The sequence below is a fragment of the Octopus sinensis genome, linkage group LG19 (assembly GCF_006345805.1).
Source record: "Octopus sinensis linkage group LG19, ASM634580v1, whole genome shotgun sequence".
Lineage (NCBI taxonomy): Eukaryota > Metazoa > Mollusca > Cephalopoda > Octopoda > Octopodidae > Octopus > Octopus sinensis.
Window position 1 is genome coordinate 49,450,457 of NC_043015.1, and position 7,571 is coordinate 49,458,027.

Here is a 7,571-nt window from a genome sequence, read left to right on the forward strand (position 1 = left end):
TTGTAAGTATTGTTTCAAGGGCGGCGAGCTGGCAGAAACGTTAGCACGCCGGACGAAATGCGTAACCGTATTTCGTCTGCCGTTACGTTCTGAGTTCAAATTCCGCCGAGGTCGACTTTGCCTTTCATCCTTTCGGGGTCGATAAATTAAGTACCGGTTACGCACTGGAGTCGATGTAATCGACTTAATCCGTTTGTCTGTCCTTGTTTGACCGCTCTGTGTTTAGCCCGTTGTGGGTAGTAAAGAAATAGGTATTTCGTCTGCCGCTACGTTCTGAGTTCAAATTCCGCCGAGGTCGACTTTGCCGTTCATCCTTTCGGGATCGATAAATTAAGTACCAGTTACGCACTGGAGTCCATGTAATCGACTTAATCCGTTTATCTGTCCTTGTTTGTCCCCTCTGTGTTTGGCCCCTTGTGGGTAGTAAAGAAATATATATGTGCTTGTTAGTATTTTGCTAGTCTGGTTTATAGTCTCCCCCGTTTCACAAGCATATAACAACAATTATCCTGACCAAATTCCAACTCTATATCCTTTGAGAATGTTGTAGACCCCTTATCTTTGATTACAACTCTTTCCTTGAGAAAGAAATTCCGAAATAATACCTGGCTCATTGCAAAACCGGAGACTTTGGTCTTGTTTGTTTCTGGACTATCTGACTTTGTTGGTGAGAGACTTACATACATATATACATATGTACATTTACATATATATAATATATATATATATATATTTATGTATATATATATATATATATATATATATATATATATATATATATATATATATATATATATATATATATATATATATATATGTATATATATATATATATGTATGAATGTATGTATGTATATTATTCTGAACCAGTTAAGCAACGCTATTCAACGGTATAGAGATTTCGGTTTATTGCGTATCGATTTTAGAAGTGATCAATCAATATCCAACTGATTGTAATGTGCTTCTTGTAAAGTATTTATGGTTTATGGTTTAGGTATGTAAATGCAGTCCTGCACTCAGAGATAAACAGCTATGTGCATATATAAACACACCAACAGACAGACACACACATGCACAAACACATATACACTCACATACATACACACAGATGTAAAAGCGCACACAGATGTAAGCGTGTGAATGTGAACGAATAGATATATCTATGTATATGCACACATATATATGTATATATATATTATATATATATATATATATATATATATATATACATAGACATAAACACGCATATGCACACAAACATATATATATATATGCATACAACATATAGGTATATATGTGCATTTACATATGCATACGTGTATGTATGCATATATAGGTATCTATATATACAAATATATGTATATATATATAGCTTTATATATGTATATATATACATACATATGAATATACATACACATATATATGTGTGTATATATACATATGTACATTTACATATATATATATGTATATGTGTATATATATATATATATATACACTTATATATATATATATATGTATATGTATAATATATATATGTATATGTATATATATATATATATATATATATATACACTATATATTATATATTATATAATATATATATTATAAATATATATTACATATATATATACATATATACATATGTATGTATATATATATATATATATGTATGCATGCATGTATGTATGTGTGTGTATGTATATATATGCATATGTAATATATCGCATTTATATGTATGCATATGTAAATGTACGAATGCTAGCGTATTTAAACTCGTCTACGTGGCACATTCTTTACCATTCTGACATCAATAAAACAGAGAACTATATATACACACACACACATATACATACAAGCACATACGCATTCATAAATACATACATACATACATACATACATACATACATACATACATACATACATACATACATACATACATACATACATGCATACATACATATATTTTTATATATATGTGTGTGTGTCTGTTTATGTAACACAGTATAGAGAACGTTGCGGCATACTGTAGCGCTGTGCTATTGTTGCTAATGTTATCGCCATTGCTATCGCAGCCGTTGTCGTTGTAAATATTATTGTTCTTGTGCTTGTTGTATCTAATTCCGAACGACATTGTCACATTTGTGTTATCACATAACGAAATACTTCAATTTATTTGCATTCTGTTAAGGAATTTCGTGTTAGCATTCAAATTTTACGAAGAAAAAAATGTCTGACTATACAGACCTGGAATTTTTTATTTGACTACCCCGTTAGATTGTGGTATAGTTTGAGCACATTCCTCCCATATAGTTGTAACAGACATAGACATACACACATGCGCATGCGCACAAACACACAGACACACACATACACACACACATCCATACACACGAAATTATTGAATTGACAAAGAAACAGGAATAACATAATCCACTTCTTTAGCTTACAGCTGTTTCTGCTTTAAGAAGTAGTACGCGCAGAGCTAAGTGCAAATGTGTATATACGAACCACATGGTTCCGGGTTCAGTCCCACCGCGTGGCACCTTGGGCAAGTGTCTTCTACTATAACTTCGGGCCGACCAAAGCCTTGTGGGTGGATTTGGTAGACAGAAACTGAAAGAAGCCCGTCGTATATATGTATGTATATATATATATGTATGTATGTATGTATGTATGTATGTATGTATGTTTGTGTATATGTTTGTGTGTCTATGTTTGTACCCCCAACATCGCTTGACAACCGATGCTGGTCTGTTTACGTCCCCGTAAGCTAGCGGTTCGGCAAAAGAGACCGACAGAATAAGTACTCAGCTTACAAAGAATAAGTCCTGCCCACAAGGGGCTAAACATAGGGGGGATAAACAAGGACAGACAAATGGATTAAGTCGATTACATCGGCCCCAGTGCGTAACTGGTACTTAATTTATCGACCCCGACAGGATGAAAGGCAAAGTCGACCTCGGCGGAATTTGAACTCACAAAGACAAACGAATTAAGTCGATTATATCGGCCCCAGTGCGTAACTGGTACTTATTTAATCGACCCCCGACGGGATGAAAGGCAAAGTCGACCTCGGCGGAATTTGAACTCACAAAGACAAACGGATTAAGTCGATTATATCAACCCCAGGGCGTAACTGGTACTTAATCGTTGTTTATGATACTGAGAATAAATATTTTTACATTGCTGTGACGCAGCCTTAGCAACTCGATACAGCCTTTCAGTAACACAGAACCACAGTAATGTTGCCTTTTGACTCGATCACTTTATTTTAGACCTCTTTACCGTATGATATGGAAGCCAGAAGGATGTCGGCTGAAACTCTCTCCATCCTTGGGTCGTAATGCCTCTTTGCCTGTCCATAACAGTTTCGTTAGTTTGTCCAAAACGTCCATGCTTGTTTTCAGACTTTTAGTAAGTCCTTATTCTATGTATTCTGAGTAGCATAAAGCTTTCCTTTCGTAGATATCACGTTACACTGGTGGTTGGAAACAATTAGGAATGTGTATCAAATTTAATGTTGGACGTTCCGTGTCTCACATGTGATATACAGGACAGGTTAAGGGTTAATCGCTTGCTCAGTTTAACAACACCACTCATATGTTCTTATCTTTTAAGAACTTCGTCGTAGCGTATCGAAATCACCTTATTTCTAAGGCATTCAATCATTCAGTTATTACCGTAAATCCTCGAGTATAATCCGCATTTTTCCTCCAAAATTTAATGGTCAAAATCCCTAATGCGTACTATATACGAGGTTAAAAATGATAGATATTTTCTAAGCAATGTCCGAGTCTCTATTTGCTGTCCGGCAATGTTTATTCAGACGCATTTTGTGATGTCAGGCGCGAAAATACCTTAAGCTAAGCCTGAAAGCAATGAAGTCATAAAAGAATCATCCATAACTTGCAGTAAGCAGCATTTATTAAACGTTATTACTGTTATTTCTTTATTTTCTGCAAACAAAATGCACAAAAAAGCTACACGTTTGCATTATGTTATATATACAATAATAATAATAAAGGACATTATCATATACATTTTTACAAACCAAGGACGTTATATAGACCTCCTTAGCGCAAGTTAGAGAAGGGGTGCGTTTTATACTCAAGGTTTAGGTTTTTTCAGAGGTACAGCCTCCTAAAAATCCCCTGCGTATTATACTCAAGGGCGAACTATACTCGAGAATTTACGGTACCAACATCTATCAGACGATTTAAAGATGTATTAAATAGACATTAGGAGTGTGTCTAATACGTTTGATGACGCATTATTTGTAACTGTTACATTATAAACGGAACGCTAACGCGTGTTTACCTCAAGCAAATTCCTTACAACTTTCACTTAATTTTTAATTTCTGTTTCTCAAAAGAAACTTCACACAATGCAGCATATCTAAACTAGCCTTGAATCTATTACCGGCAGGAAGAAGTCGGCCAAAGAAGGACGGGTTCTTTAGATTGTCTATTTTCACATCGAGCCATGTGAATAATTCCCATGAGAAGATTGAGGCCAAGTTCTGCAGTTTCGTTCATTATTGGCTTTGCTGTTGTTAAGTTACTAAAAATATACACCAAGCTGTCTTAGCAATGGCGTCCTTTACGAGGAACGATTGTTTTTATGAATATCTGCGTAGGTTTTGACAATATCAAAATAGCCATTTCTTAATCGATGTAAAGTGAATCCCGGGAAGACATTCTCTTTCCTGTCTTCTTTCTCTCCGCCTTGTTACATATATACATGCGCGCATACACACACACACACAACACACACACACACACACACACACATACACACACACACACACACACACATATATATATTTATATTAATCAAAGGAATTCCAGCTTTGTGTGATTACAACTGCAGTTGTAAATTGTAAAACATAGCTGTCAGTACTATATATGAACCTGGAGATTGCGTAGCTTAATGCAAGAAATTACGAGTTCAATCAGAGTTCTATCATTTCATTATATTATATTATATCATATCATATTATATTATATTATATTATAACATATTATATTATATTATATTATACTATATTATATTATTATATTATATTATACTATATTATATCAGATTGCATTATTATAATAAAACAGGAAAATCAAAGTTGGATTTCCCTTCATTGATATATTCTTCTATACACACTCAGCCGTGTATACGCACACACACCCGTGTATACGCACAGCCGTGTATACACAGCCGTGTATACGCACACACACACGTATATATGTAGGTCGCGTGTGTACCGTTGGCGATTTTTTTCCTCCGTCTTCCCTTCTTTGGATCTTTCCTTTTCCTATGTTTCTGACGAAGAGCTCCGCTCGAAACGTTAAACCCTCCTTCTTTCCTTCTTTCCTGAGCGTCCAATAATACTATACATGTTCCACGTCTTCGCGTTGTTGTGTTTTCTCTTTGTGTTTTCATGTTTGGATTAACTTTATATATACACATATATATATATATATATATATGTGTGTGTGTGTGTGTGTGTGTGTGTGTGTGTGTGTGTGTGTGTGTGTGTGTGTGTGTGTGTGTGTGTGTGTGTGTGTGTGTGTGTGTGTGTGTATGTGTGTGTGTGTGTGTGTCTGTGCTTGTCCCCCAACATGCTCGTAACCGATAGAATAAGTACTAGGCTTACAGAGAATAAGTCCTGGGGTCGATTTGCCCGACTAAATGTGGTGCCCCAGCATGGCCGCAGTCAAATAACTGAAACAAGTAAAAGAGTAAAAAGTAACAGAAATATTGTTCCCCCCAGCTGGACGCGTCGCCACCCCATCGCAGTGTTACTCAAGAAACCAGAAGAGAGAGTGAGAGAAAGTTGGAGCGAAAGAGTACAACAGGGGTCACCACCACCCCACCCCCCTGCCGGAGCCTCGTGGAGCTTAGGTGCTTTTGCTCAATAAACACACAACGCCCGGTCTGGGAATCGAAACCGCTATCCCCCAACCGCGAGTCCGATGCCCTAACCACTGGGCCATTGCGCCTCCACTACTCTCTGTTATCACCGTGATCACCGTGACCGACCAGGCTATCAGGTGCTGCTACACATCGCTGGTCACAATGCGCTTCGCATTGTTTTAGCCTTCAAATGACGCCACCCCGCTGGCTAAGCGAGCAGGCCAACAGAAGAAAGAGTGAGAGAAAGTTGTGGCGAAAGAGTACTGCAGGGATCGCCACCACCCCCTGCCGGAGCCTCGTGGAGCTTTTAGGTGTTTTCGCTCAATAAACACACACAACGCCCAGTCTGGGAATCGAAACCGCTATCCTCCGACCGCGAGTCAGCTGCCCTAACCACTGGGCCATTGCGCCTCCACCAATAAATGCGCCCTTTTAAAGCCTATCCAGGCTCACAGGCCCGGTTTCCCGGTTTCTATAGCATACGTGTTCCCCAGCTGGACGGGACGCCAGTCCATCGGAGCGTTACTCATTTTTGCCAGCTGAGTGGACTTGAGCAACTTGAAATGAAGTGTTTTGCTCAAGAAGAAAACGCGTCACTCAGTCCAGGAATCGTAACCACAATCTTACGATCATGGTGCTGACATCCTAACCACTAAGCCACGCGCCTCCACACTATCTGTTATAGTGAGGCTTAATTTTTGTGACCGGTCATATACGTCTCTGCTTTTATAGACGATAAATGACAGGTAAAGTCTTCACTTTTCGCCAGTCATTCGTAGTGTATGGGAATTAAAATGACTCCAAGCTAAATAGTGATCAAGCCAGTATCACACATTGCTGCTCGTTAACCTTTCGTTCGATATTCACCTGTCGGCGATATTTGATATTCATCTGAGAGAGATATATGACTATGACATTCACCTGACAATGATATATAAGATTATCTTAGCTGGGATATTTTACGTTCACCTGGTAAAAATACGTGACATTCACCTAGTAAAGACACGTAAGATTCACCTGATAAAAAGTACGCGACAGTTACCTGCTGAAAACGCGTAACATTCGCCGGTTAAAAGCGCATGGTATTCACTTGGTAAAGATATGTGGTAGAGGTGCAATGGCCCAGTGGTTAGGACAGCAGACTCGCGGTCGGAGGATCGCGGTTTCGATTCCCAGATCGGGCGTTTTGTGTGTTTATTGAGCGAAAACACCTAAAAGCTCCACGAGGCTCCGGCATGGGGTGGTGGTGAACCCTCTTGTACTCTTTCACCACAACTTTCTCTCACTCTCTCTTCCTGTTTCTTGAGTAACGCTGCGATGGGCTGGCGTCCCGTCCAGTTGGGGGGGGGGGAACACATACGCCACAGAAACCACGAAACCGGGCCCATGAGCCTGGCTAGGCTTGAAAAGGACGAAAAAAAAAAGATATGTGACGGTCACATGACAGTGATAAGTGACGGAGATATTTTCAAACAAATAAAATAAAATATTTCAAGGAAATTAAACAAATACAAGGAGTACTGGAACAGATTGTTCTCAAATTCAGTTAACTCACTTCTTTGACAAAGAAATTAGCAATATTCTATCACAGCGCTTTCAAATTTACACCCCTAGCTGACGTTTAGTTTGATCTCTCGACTCACTTTCATGAAAAAATATATTTT